The sequence below is a fragment of the Galeopterus variegatus genome, unplaced genomic scaffold, assembly GCF_000696425.1.
Source record: "Galeopterus variegatus unplaced genomic scaffold, G_variegatus-3.0.2 Scaffold9646, whole genome shotgun sequence".
NCBI lineage: Eukaryota > Metazoa > Chordata > Mammalia > Dermoptera > Cynocephalidae > Galeopterus > Galeopterus variegatus.
The window spans coordinates 11,013-24,272 of NW_007735757.1; the positions used below are offsets into that span (position 1 = coordinate 11,013).

A 13,260-nucleotide genomic window follows, 5' to 3' on the forward strand; every position below is an offset into this window, starting at 1 on the left:
TTTTTTTTAATTTTTTTTTATTTTGTCAATATACACTGTATATGATTATTATGGCCCATCACCGACACCTCCCGCCCTCCTCCCTCTCTCCCATCCCCCCCACGAATGTCCTTTCCGTTTGCTTGTTGTAACAACTTCATAAAAGTATAGTTGTTATATCTTCTTCCCCACCCCCACCCCCGGGTTTTTTTTGTGTGTGTGTATGTGGGTGAATTAGATTGTTTGTTTTTCTTTCTTTTTTTTTTTTTTAGCTCCCACCAATGAGTGAGAACATGTGGTATTTCTTTTTCTCTGCCTGACTCGTTTCACTTAATATTATTCTCTCAAGGTCCATCCATGTTGTTGCAAATGGCAGTATTTCATTCGTTTTTATAGCTGAGTAGTATTCCATTGTGTAGATATACCACATTTTCCATATCCACTCATCTGATGATGGACATTTGGGCTGGTTCCAACTCTTGGCTATTGTAAAGAGTGCTGTGAATCAGAAAGCAAGGAAGGTATACACAGTCTCCTCTTTTAAAAAAAATTCAATGATATCCTGAACCCAAATAAGAAAAACAGTTATTACAATACCCAATTTTAAGAGGATCCAAACCGATGACCTCGGTGTTAGCAGCACCTCACTCTCCCAAGTGAGCCAACCATCCAGCCACTGTTACCTTCCTTTAGATTCAGATACACCTGTGTGATGGGCTGGGGCCTCTGTTGCAACTGCATCTGTTCAACTTCTGCCTCTTCTCAGTCCTGCTCCTCTCACCCTCTAACAAGTGTTGATTTTGAGAGCATTCCCTATATACCTCCTGCACAGAAATCTCCATTCAGTGTCTGTTTCCCAGGGAACTGACCAATGACAAAAAGCAAGTGAATGATGCCTACTTTGACCTCTGAGGTCAAAGTAAGTCTGAATGTGGCCCAGTCATTCAGAGATCATTTACCATAGCAAATGCCCTAGAGTAAAGCAATAATGATAATGATAAAAATAATATTCTGCTCTGCAAACTTTCAGTGTTTCTACCACAGAATAAGACAAATGAAGAAACCTACTAGTTGATTGAAAAAAATGTACAAAGTTAGTGGAAGGTGCTAAAGAACTGGAAAAATTTATATAATTTATAATGTTAAAAGCAAAAAACTGAAATGGAAAGTTAGAAAATAAATGGCAAGTTTGGCTAGTCAAAGGATATGATTCTCATTTCTAGGGAAAACCGTGGTGTAAGTACTAAATATATTATGTACTAGTAGTGCATATCCAAAAGGATACCTTACGTTGTACAGGATGGATATATATGCACACATATATGTCTAAATGAAGGCAGAGGGCATAGGAAGTCTTTTTAAATATACATAGGCCAGTTAGCTTTTGGAAATATTACAAAATATTTCCCTAGCTAATAGACAGAAACAGTCATGGTAGGAGGAAGAGAGATGTAGAATATTGCCAGGTGAGCAGAAGATAAATCAGGAATTAGCTGCTCTACATTTTAATGTATGTAAATTACACCTTGATTAAAAGAAAAAGAAAAAAACAAACTCTTTACTGGATGACATCTACATTCCAAGGTTAGTCTCCAACCGCTCTTATTTCTCTCATCACATTTAGATGAAAATAATCTTCTCCTCTTTACCAGACACATCCTTCCTTCCTGAGGCAGCTCATATATTCTTGATTTCGTCCCAAAGACCATGACCACTCCTTTCAGTCCCAATGACAAAATCTCTTTTCTAATCAGTCAACAACCGTCATACTTCTTTTCATCTAGCAAGCCTTAGATCTGGTGTCGTTTTCTCTAAGAAGCCTTCCTTGATGGGCAGTCGGGTAGTTTGCAATTTTTTTGGCTGATATGAGCAGGCTACTCTGAACACTGCGAGCATTATAGCAGATATATTTGGTGAACGCATTTTTGCTGGTTAATATCCGTCATTGGGATGTGATATTGTTTATTTCAATAAATAGGAAATGTGAACGGAAAAACAACACTACAACCAGAATATTTTCCACAGAGAAAAGAGATCGAAGATTTCTAAACCCAAGGCATCAAGGAGTATTTACTCCTAGTCTCAGAGAAAATATGTTCCCCTCACAGGGTTTCCGTAGTGTAGTGGTTATCACGTTCGCCTAACACGCGAAAGGTCCCCGGTTCGAAACCGGGCGGAAACACGTACCTAGCTACTCTTTTTCCAATTGGATTCTCCTCACTAACCTATGCGTTTGTTTTTCGGTCCCAGACTTAAAAATATACACGAACGTTTTGATCTCCATTTGAGGCCTAGGACTTTAAAACGAAAGATTCGTAACGCCAGGAGGCGGAAGCCCGTGTCGCCCCACCTTCCCCTGACCCAGGAAGTCGCCCGCCCCTCTTTCCCTCTCCTACTGTCACTCGGAGTCCGTGGGCTCTCAGAGGCACGGGTGGTGTCAACCCCAGGAGGCGTCCATGGCCCAGGGCCCAGCCTGCGCCAGCCAGGTAAGACTTGGAATTCTAAGAACGGGATGTGCGGGTTTCCAGCCAAGTGACTTTCTCATGAACCTCTAAAAAAGAAGAGTTCTGCCTCGAAATGCAGCAGCGACCGCCACAGAATGTCAGTTAAAGGATAGCGGAGGTCTCTGACAATTACTATCAATACCATTTACACTATTAGTACCACAGAACATTTCCAGGAATCTTCAGGAGGAAGAGTTGTGAGGAGAGGAGGATTGAGAGATGAAGAGACTCCTGCCCTCGAGAACCGCCTGGGTATCTGTCTGGATTGGACAAAGGGGACTCTAATCTTGATTTTTGTGACCGTCTCTTCTCACCGGGAAGTTCCTCTTCAAAGGCATCAACGCGAAGGTCTCCAAGTTCTCAGCGACCAGCATCCAGCTCTGCTCCAAGCGGGCTCCCAGCAGGCGGAGACCATCTCATTCCGTTTCTGGAATCAGTTTAGTGTCCGCGCCGTTTGCAGAATGTATCGGAAATAAGAAAGGAAAAGAGGAACGGGTTAAAAAGGTTAGAGACTTATTTGTGTGTTCCATCACATATTTTGCTAAAAATCCCGAGCTGTAGGAAGACAGTTTTTCTTCTGGTGTGGACAGACACTAGAAAAAGTGCTTCCACTTTCCTAATCCACATTCAGAGAAATTGTTTCATCGTCTTGTCGCCTAGTGTTACACTCAGTTATCATCCGCGCCTGCACTAAGTGGCCACAAGAGGGTGGCAGAGACTGAGATCTCCGGATGGGGAGCTAGAGCTCAGAATTTGTCAAGATCACCGCCCCCTCCTCCCCGCAGACTAAGAGGAATCTTAAGATCCTTCTGATAACACGAATTCTTTTCAACTTTTTGGAGGAAATTTAATTGATTTCCTTAGAGGTTAACTTACACCAGATCTCAGATTCTGGGTATTTTGACAGGATAAAGAGAAGAGGAGGCAGAAACTAGCAATTTTAGACTTTAATATATGCTACACATTTTACAGGTGTTATATTATATTCTATAATACTCATGATATGTAACTGATTTTGACAGGATAAAGAGAAGAGGAGGCAGAAACTAGCAATTTTAGACTTTAATATATGCTGCACATTTTACAGGTGTTATATTATATTCTATAATACTCATGATATGTAACTACCTGAAATGCCCTGCATGTCCAACCCTTAAGTACTTCCCCACCCACAAGTCACAGCTCGCTATCTCTTGCAGTCTATGCTCCTTGCTCGGGGTCTCTGTGCAGCCAGTCTCTCTCCCACCACTGGACTTTGCATTTGAAGTCCCCTCTGGCTGAAAAGTTTTGCTCTTGCCTTTCCTAGTTACCTCTTGCTCACGATTAGATTTCAGCTATATTATTATTTCTTTAGGAAAGACTTCACTAAAGTCCCTAAGTGAAAGTCCTGTATTCCTCACACTACCGTGTACTCTCTTCCCTTGCACATTTTACATTTATCAATATGATAACTAAATTAACGTCTGTCTCCCTGGAATGTAACTTGCATGGGGGGACAGGAGCAATGTCTGTTCTTGCTCATCAATGAATCCACACTGCTTGCACATTACCTACTACATAATAGGCACTCAATGGATACTGGTTGAATGAAAGACTGAACTCTTACTATGATTCTCTGAGGAAAGTGTTACTTTCCTAATTTTAAGTTGAGACACCGAGGCTTGTAGTCATCACCTACGTTGCCTGAGTGTGGAGCAAGTATGTTAGTTAAGATTCAAACAAGGGCATTCCTGACTCCATGGCACTTGCTCATTCTTTAATATTCTATTGGATGTATGTATATTTTTTCAAATTTCCAGGGCCTTGATATTTGCAATTTCCACGTCACGTTCTTAAAACTAATAATGGGAAAGAAGTTGCTAGAACAGTAGTAATAGCTACCATTTATTACCAGCCATTAAATCATGTATTTAATAATCGTTCATTTATAAACTAACAAAGCAAGCCTAAGGGATAGGTGCTATTATTATTTACAGTCATTTATCTGTTTTGTAGATGTAGAAGCTAAAGAGTGGGTAGGTTAAATAACATAAATAACTTGCTCAAGGTCACAGTAGTTGGAGAATTTGGAGCTAGTCTTTTTATCTATGTGTGTCCTAGGCTGAAGTGTTCCTCACTATCACAGTTTGCTGGAAGAAGGAAGGGTCTACAGAAAGACACAGGTATTAAGAAGGTATCAAGAGTTCAGATTCCCCAAAAAACCCAAATAACTAAGAGGGTGAGATTGAGCATACATTATGAAAGTGATTTCGACAGTATAGGAAGAGGTAGAGAAAACCCAGTATAAAGAGACTCTGAGGATGTGGAGGGTAACCAAAGATAACTCACACAAACATTATGCTTGTTACTTGTACTGCTCCTCTGGAGGAAATGAGAAAATGCATTTCACAATAAAAGGAGAGTTGAATTTTTTCATGTAACAGAATGGGTATAAACAATGGTACTGATGTTGAGGCAATGTTTCCTAAGGCAAATTATACAGATTGCTGTCCTTGAATGTATACATCAGAAAAATTCTACTCAGATATATGGGTTTTTTGATGGAAGCTGTTTGGTTTGGTAGCAGGAACTATACCACTTCCCCTATCATCCTCTCTTTTTTCACACTTCAGCCAACATTGCCTCCTTGCCCCTCCCCCTCAACCACATTCCCTTCCTCCAAGACATCCCTGAAAGAGAAGAAAGATCTCTAGGCAGGAAATCTGAACACTGGGTTTCAATCTTGGTTTTATTATGTTGTGATCCTGGGAAACTCAATGACCTCCCTGGATCTCATCTTCTTATCTGCAAATGAAATAATAAAATCTACCTTGTGTATTTTCAGCAAATTTTTATTGAGCATTGTCTATATGCCAGACTCTCTTCTAGGTACTAGGAATCTAGCAGTAAACAAAAATTCCTGCCCTCATGAAGTTTGCATTCTAATAGCAAAGAAAGGATAATACACTAAATAAATAAGTTATATAGTACATTTAAGAAATGATCATAAGTGCTATGGAGAAAAATAAAGCAAAGAATTGTGGAGGATACCAACATTAATAAAGCACATGTATTTCATAGGGCCTTAACCTGTAGCTTAGTAGGACCACAGTCCTTAGTTTTAGAAGGGCCAAAGCCCTTAGTTTAGGCTTTATCTTATAGGACCTTTATCTTAGTGGGGCCACAGCCCTGTAGTTGTTAGCAAGGCCAAAGCCCTGTTATTTAGGGAATAGCCTAACTTTTAAAAAATTACACACAGAAATGCTAAGTTATAGGACCTTTATCTTAGTGGGGCCACAGCCCTGTAGTTGTTAGCAAGGCCAAAGCCCTGTATTTTAGGGAATAGCCTAACTTTTAAAAAATTACACACAGAAATGCTAAGCTTGGGAAAAAACCATAAAAACACTTTCACAGGACTAAAAAGTCTCTGGCGTGGATAAGAAAATTGTAACACAGCAAAAGTGCTTGCTCTAAGGGCAGTCGTCCTGGGTGCAGCTAAACCTAATGATGGGAAAATATGTGAGCTAAAAGCTTCAAGGCTACTCTGCTAATTAGTGGTTGGTTCCATATTTCACCTTCAGCTGTTTCTTTAACTTTCCTAGGGAAGTAAGTGTTGCCATGACAATTATCTTACTGTTTCTTTTTTATGTCACACAGCTTAGTTTTATGACTCCTTTGATGGTAAATTGCTTAAACTATTTTTAAGCTGCACCTGCTTTAATGAAAATTGTCATGTAGCCAGTTTATTAATGTTTTTGCTATGACTGATTAACCACCTGTGTTCTTTTCTGTAACTTTTGGCCTGAACAATAAAAACTGAGAGAAAACCTGATTCAATGTTATTCCTAGGAATCCTTCTCTCTTGAAGGAATTGCTCCTGAGATTACCCCCTTCTGGGCCTCTCACTGCTCTGGAGAAATGGGCTTTGAGTTATCCTTTGTGTCTCCATCACCCTGGAAGAGGTGACAAGAATGAGGAGGAAAAGTGCTGCAATGAAAGGGTTACAGCTTAGTTTTATGACTCCTTTGATGGTAAATTGCTTAAACTATTTTTAAGCTGCACCTGCTTTAATGAAAATTGTCATGTAGCCAGTTTATTAATGTTTTTGCTATGACTGATTAACCACCTGTGTTCTTTTCTGTAACTTTTTGCCTGGACAATAAAAACTGAGAGAAAACCTGATTCAATGTTATTCCTAGGAATCCTTCTCTCTTGAAGGAATTGCTCCTGAGATTACCCCCTTTTGGGCCTCTCACTGCTCTGGAGAAATGGGCTTTGAGTTATCCTTTGTGTCTCCGTCACCCTGGAAGAGGTGACAAGAATGAGGAGGAAAAGTGCTGCAATGAAAGGGTTTTATAATTTTAGATATAATGTTCATGGGGTGTTTTGCTGATAAGATGATATTTGAGAAAAGACCCAAAGTAGGTAAGGAACCGAGTCTTACAATATATCAAAGCAAGAGTATTCCCAGCAAAGGGAATAGTCAGTGCAAAGGCCCTAGGGCAGTGATGTGCCTTATATATACAAGGAAAAACAAGAAGGCCAATGGCAACTGCAGCAGAGTGAAAAAGGAGGAGAGCAGCTGGAGATGTGAGATCAAAGACAACCCTGTAGGCTCAGTGAGGACTTTGGCATTTATTTTGATGAAATGAGGAGATGTTGAGTTTTGAGCAAAACTGTGCCACAAAGTATATTAGGTTCAAAAGGATCTCTCTGACTGCTATGTAGGATGTTTTGTAGGACTGGAAAGGGTGGAGGAAGGGTAACCTGTTAAAAGATTTTCATCAGAGATGAAGGTGTCTTGAACCAGGCTGGTAGCAGTTAAGTTGGTGAGAAGTTTGGCAGATACGGATACACTCAGAAGGTAGAACAAAGAGACTTCCCTCATGTATGTGGAATAAGAGAATAGTTAAAGTCAAGGGTGCTGCCAAGATTTTTTGTCTAAATGTCTGAAAAGTTGAAATTGCCTTTAACTGAAATATGCAAGCCTGGGATTGGAGCAGGTTTTCTTGGGAACACTCTGGAACCAGTTGGGAACTATTATAAGATACCCATACTGAGATATTAAGTAGGAAGTTGTATATACTAGTCTGAAATTTAGGGAAGAGATTCAGGCCAGAAATACAAAGTAGTGAGTTATCAGCATGGACATGCTATTTAAACTATGAGATTGGGTAAGATTAGCCAGGTGATGGGTTATAAATGCAGAAAAGTACAAGCCTTCAGTAGGCAAATGGATAAAAAAACTGTGGTACATCCAGGCAATGATATAATATTTAGCGCTAAAAAGAAATGAGCTATCAAGCCATGAAAAGACATGGAGGAATCTTAAGTTCACATTACTAAGTGAAAGACAACAATTAATCAAAGTTAATTGAAGAAACTGTTATAGGAAGGAGAATGTTAAAAGCGAGGGATATGCCAAGTAAGATGAGAACTAGGAAAGGATTTTATCTGTGTGCAGGTCATTGGTGACATTGACATGAGCATACAGGGCCACTGACAGTCCTACAAAGGCTGATAGGTGGGGTAGATGTTTGTAGAAGGTCTCTTCTAATTGTTTTAATTTAATTAGCAAAGTAGGGGGGTGTTGACCTAAAAAGGAACTGAGACCAAATACGTAAAGCAAGAATTTATTGAGCCACTTTGACAATTGCAACCGGGGAGACACATAGATCAGGTAGCCCTGAAAATGTGTTCTGAAAAGAGCCAGCAGAGCTTAGCATTTTATAATCACAAGAAGGGGAAATTTTATAATCACAAGAAAGGGGAAGGGTCAAAGGAGAGAAAGGGAAAGACAGCCCCACCCAATCATTTATCAGGCTTTCTATTGGTAGTACATGACATAAATTTGGGATTGTTACCAGGTTACATACAACATGCAGCGTTCTAGGGTAATGGTAATAGGAAGTATTCTAGGTTATTTTATGGCTTTCTGGCACCATTACGGCCACTTCGAAGTAAAATGGTCTTTTCATAACGTGGTCCAGGACAGGTGGATGTGATTACTGACTTATCCCAGATCTCCCAAGGCACCATAATTTAGCTGACCTGGTCAGAGCAGATTCTTTCGGTTATGAAGGCGAAGTTATAAATTGAGTACAAGGATGCAAGAGGAGGTATTGGAGCTCTGGGATGAGGAAAGGTGTGAAATAGTGACTTAGAACAGTAGGCGCGGGGGTGGACTAAACTAATATCGTTTGGTATGATTGCCTGGCAGCCTTGAGTACCTACTTGAGATTCACTGTCGTGAACTTAAAGTGAGACCTCTCAGCTCATTGTATGTTTTTTTCCAGTTATGTTCTGCTCTTCAGATTGTGTCTTTGTCAAAGGAGTACAAAGTGAGAAAGGCAGGGGAATTGAGAGTGTAGCAAGGGAGTGACTCTAATATTTGCTGGGGGTGAGGAGGGAAGAGAGGACATGAAATGGAGTGAGGAACAGGGAACAGATAATTGAGTTCATGGAGATTTGCTCAAGTAGCAAAACAGCTGCTAAACGCTAAACAGATTTCCAATGCACAGAGTCAAAGAGTCAGAGAATAAGTAAGACACACTATCATGTCTCCCAGGAGCTCCTGGTTGAAAGGGAGAGACAAATACACAAATGTCAAAAAGTGGCAAATACAGAAATGGAGGCAATAACCTGCTGTGGGAACTTTAAGGAGTGAGAGAGGAAGGAACAGCCTAACACGAACTCCTATGAGCAGAAGGGCAGAATCTCAGAGAGAGAATTGAAGGAAAGATTCTTAGAGATAAAGGAAGGTGCTGCAACATTCACTTGTCTGGAGACTACTTGTCATTCCCATTCTGATTTATTTATCGGGAAGAAGGAGCAGCAAACAGCTGGTAAGCTGGCACTAGCCTGCAGCCGAGGAAGTTTGCAGCGGACACTCTCTAAAGAGGTTTCCCATGGTGCAATGACTATTGTATTAAATAACTCTAACATCTCCAGATAGTAACAGTGGATTTATTTTCCACTAAATTCTGAGTTCTGTTACAGGAGGAACCTTACCTGTTTTGCCACAGATATACATAGTGCCTAGCATAGTGCCTGCCACACAGCGGGACAACTCCGGTTGCTGTCTTGGTGTGAGGAACCCGGTTGAGAGTCTTGTGAGGAGAGAGGTGTGTGAGGTTGAGCATCGAATGTTGAAGACACCTTTTCTCCAAAAAGAGGGCTTGGTGGAATGAAACGTCGTCCCGTGTCTTTCACAGCACATAGCAAACAATCTATATTTGCCTTTAGTGTAGAATGGAGGCATGACTTTCAGGGCTGTGATGGCCGAGTGGTTAAGGCGTTGGACTCGAAATCCAATGGGGACTCCCCGCGCAGGTTCAAATCCTGCTCACAGCGTCGTCTACTTAGGACTGGGTTTTTGTGGAATTGCTATCCCGCTGCTCCAGCACACGCCTCATTAACAAACCGTTCCAATTTTTAACCTGAACTTGTCAGGAAGGCGCCTGGAAGTTTCGAATTCTATCGTTGTCTTTCGTCACCCGGGTTATCTGTTTACCCGGTGAAAGCCAGTCGATGCATAATTCAACCCATTCGTCTCACTGCTCAAAAATACTGGTCGTGTTGAGACGTAGTTGTCACATCTGTGAGAGCGTCTGATCACAACGGCAAAGAGAGAAAGGAAAATACTGGGAATACATTTTCCCTTCTGATTATAGTGAGACTGACAGCTTCCTTAAAGCATTCTCAGGCAGCAATCTTTAGTGTTTGTCCTGACATCACTGGTGGGAGCCAAAACGATTTAGGATGGTAATAATCCATCAGGTGTACCGGTTGCTTTTCAAAGCGCTTTATACAAACTAGGAAATCGAGGCACATAGAGGATACATTTTGACTTCTGACTGCCTTTTCGAACCTACAGGAAAACTCGTCTGTTTGAGGGACAAGCTCCTCTCTTATAAGCACGTCTGCATTTTCAGCTATTTAGCCTGCTTTGAACAGTTAAACAAAATTTAAGCCAGTTATCGATGTGTTAGTAAACGAGTTCCTGGTTTTTAAGTTTCTAAGTGAAATGCTATCCTTAAAAACGTATACTTCTATTGAATTCTTGCCTCCTTATTACCTCTTTTGTTTGAGTGCCTCTATCTGCTTCATTACGTTATAATGCCACTTCACAATAAATCTTGTCGAAAAGGAGGGGGAAAGACTAAGACTAATGCCTCCGGAAATAAATTTCGAAAGTTTTTTTGGCGGCTGGCCAATATTGACTTTATCAGCACCATGCTCTAACCAAATGAGCTAACCGGCCAGCCCCTAAAACGCTTTCATTTTTGCAATATTTAAACTTAAAATAATACGAATTGCTTATTACTGATCCACATACATTATCAGTGCCCAAAGTAAGTACATAAGAAAAGGAATTCGAGTAAGAATAGATAATTGGTCTGAAAAAAAGTAACGAAAAGCTCAAATCTAAGCGCACAAAAATGAGAAGACATTCACACAAATACCGTTCTGAAGGAAAGACATTCATCCTATCACATGTCTCAAAGATGAAAACTGGTCACTGTTTTCAATAAAGACATTTTATGTGAATATATGGTATGCAAACGAACCACAAAACAAATCATGCTTTCCTAGAATTAGTACGGTCTTTGGTTCTAATCCTCACTTAAATAATCAATTGTTTCTTCGTGTTGCAGCACAGTACATACAGTACACTAAAGAAAATATTAATCCGTACAACACCCTTTAACCTGTGGGCCAGTGGCGCAATGGATAACGCGTCTGACTACGGATCAGAAGATTCTAGGTTCGACTCCTGGCTGGCTCGAGGGTTTTTCTGAGTGCTTCTTTCAAAATAATGTGGAAACAATTCTTAAAGTCCCTCGAATGTATTTTCGTGGGACAGGTCCTTCACCTTCCGTGGTGCTGTCAGTTGAGCCTGAGACTTCAAAAACTTCGAAGGTAACATCCTGTAAGATTTTCTTCTCTTTCATCTCTTTTGAATTTGAGAAAGGAAGTAGCTGAAAAAGACCGTTTCAAGGAATTGAAAAGCAGAGAAGCTCTAAAGAAAAATAAGCTTTTTTTTTTTTTTAACCAGCATCTCCTCTAGCAACATTTTTCCCTTTGGGAAGAGTTCTCACTCAAAGAGATCTCTCCTGCAACGCTTTTTCCCTGGGCATGGCTACTGTCAAAAAGAAAAGGGACATCGGGAGAAATGTTGAGTCATAAAGGCACGGCTGTGGGGACGCGGGACGCTAGTGGCTCTTTGCCGCAGTTGAGACCCCAGACAAAGCACGGCCTTAAAGCCTGCGAACTGAGCCTCTACATCACGACCTCTCTCCATCCCAACCCCACTCCCACCACAGGCCTCCATCCCTCCTCCCAGGTCCCCTACCCTTATCCCTCGGCCCCGCGATCTTCGAGAGATAGGCGGGAGCTGAGAACCCGCCCGCAAGAGATGGAACTCAGGGTTATCTTAAAAATAAAAAAATAAAAAAATAAAAAAATAAACAACTAAAGTAAACACCCCAGGAGAAGATGAGGGTATAAGGAAGACTTGGGAGTGGCACCTTTTGGGCGGTGTCCCTTTATACAGACAGGCCTCCTTTCTCTGCGACAAGGCAGAGTGGAGAGAGTCCGGGAGGCAATCACTGTCAAACGTGGAAAAATTCCTCAAACTAACCTAAAAGAGACACTTAGTCTCTGTATCGATTTCCGAGTGCGTAGCCTGCATCCTCGCTCTGAATCACAGGTAAGTGTATTGAAGTCGCCCGTGTGCTGTCAGCGGCGCTGCGGTTAAACGAACGAAGGCACAAACCTGGTGGTCCTGGCCTGTTGGTCTGTGGACAGGTTGAAGGGAGAACTGGCGATTTTTACAGCACCGCATTCACTTTTCTGCTCTTTACAGCTAAAGGGGAGAGATTTTCCGAGAAAGCCAAGTAGCAAACTCACATGGAGCGGGCATTTCATTTACCTTGGAAACTGCCTGGGATAAGGAAAAAGAACCGAGCAGAGGCGTTTCCGAGAACACACCCGGTTCTCGCTGCTGTTAGCGCCACGCTCGCACCAACTAAGGCACTTTCCCTTTCTCTATAGAAATTCGTTTAAAGCCAAATAATATTGTGTTCCTGAAGTTCGGCTGAAAAACTAAGCAGGCAAATTCGGTACCTCCTCCTTTTCTTTTTTGGGCGCCCGGCCGATGCAGGAATCGAGCCCTAGACTTGGCTGTTGGCAGCACAGTCGCTCTAACCACGCCAGCCAGCAGCCAGCCCCCGTGTGTCCTCTTAACCCCCTTCCCTAAAACACACTCACCTCGCTCCCACGTTACTCCGCTCAATTTTCGTCAATAGATTCTTCCCGATGTTCGTATATTACTTTTTGTTGGGGAAAAAAAAAAAAACGAAACAAAAGTAAATAGTCTTCTCGTTCGGTGAGAAGAAGCAGAAAGCCAGAATTTTGAATTCTGCGCCCTGAAGATTTGGGGTCACAGGTGGCTTCAGTTGGTGGAGAATGCCAAAATGGTACCCACAGTGGCCCGTACGGGGATCGAACCCGCGACCTTGGCGTTATTAGCACCACGCTCTAACCAGCTGAGCTAACCGGCCGCACGGAGGACACGGTTTTCTAAACAAAGTGATAAATAAGTTTATTGACATTTATGGGTTTGTCTATTAAGAGTAAAAGGAATTGATTTTTTTTTTTCCTTTTTACCTACCTCCAAGAGACCTTTTAAGCCATATTCACAGACTCTGACGAGGGAATCTAAACAATTTCAACTCCAGACTCAGACTAGAAAATCCACAGAGAAATTTTTGACAGAGGCTCAGTCCAGTTTATT

General features: G+C 41.5%; 4 non-coding genes across 4 annotated transcripts; 3 read left to right on the forward strand and 1 right to left on the reverse strand.

The window, feature by feature from the left end:
• The first annotated feature begins 2,088 nt into the window (after nucleotides 1–2,088).
• Nucleotides 2,089–2,161, forward strand: TRNAV-AAC. Its single transcript has one exon. It is a non-coding gene; the product is annotated as a tRNA-Val (tRNA).
• Nucleotides 2,162–9,733: 7,572 nt separating this feature from the next.
• Nucleotides 9,734–9,815, forward strand: TRNAS-CGA. The gene has a single exon. It is a non-coding gene; the product is annotated as a tRNA-Ser (tRNA).
• A 1,362-nt stretch (nucleotides 9,816–11,177) lies between these two features.
• TRNAR-ACG lies at nucleotides 11,178–11,250 on the forward strand. Its single transcript has one exon. It is a non-coding gene; the product is annotated as a tRNA-Arg (tRNA).
• A 1,703-nt stretch (nucleotides 11,251–12,953) lies between these two features.
• TRNAI-AAU lies at nucleotides 12,954–13,027 on the reverse strand. The gene has a single exon. It is a non-coding gene; the product is annotated as a tRNA-Ile (tRNA).
• Nucleotides 13,028–13,260: the final 233 nt, after the last annotated feature.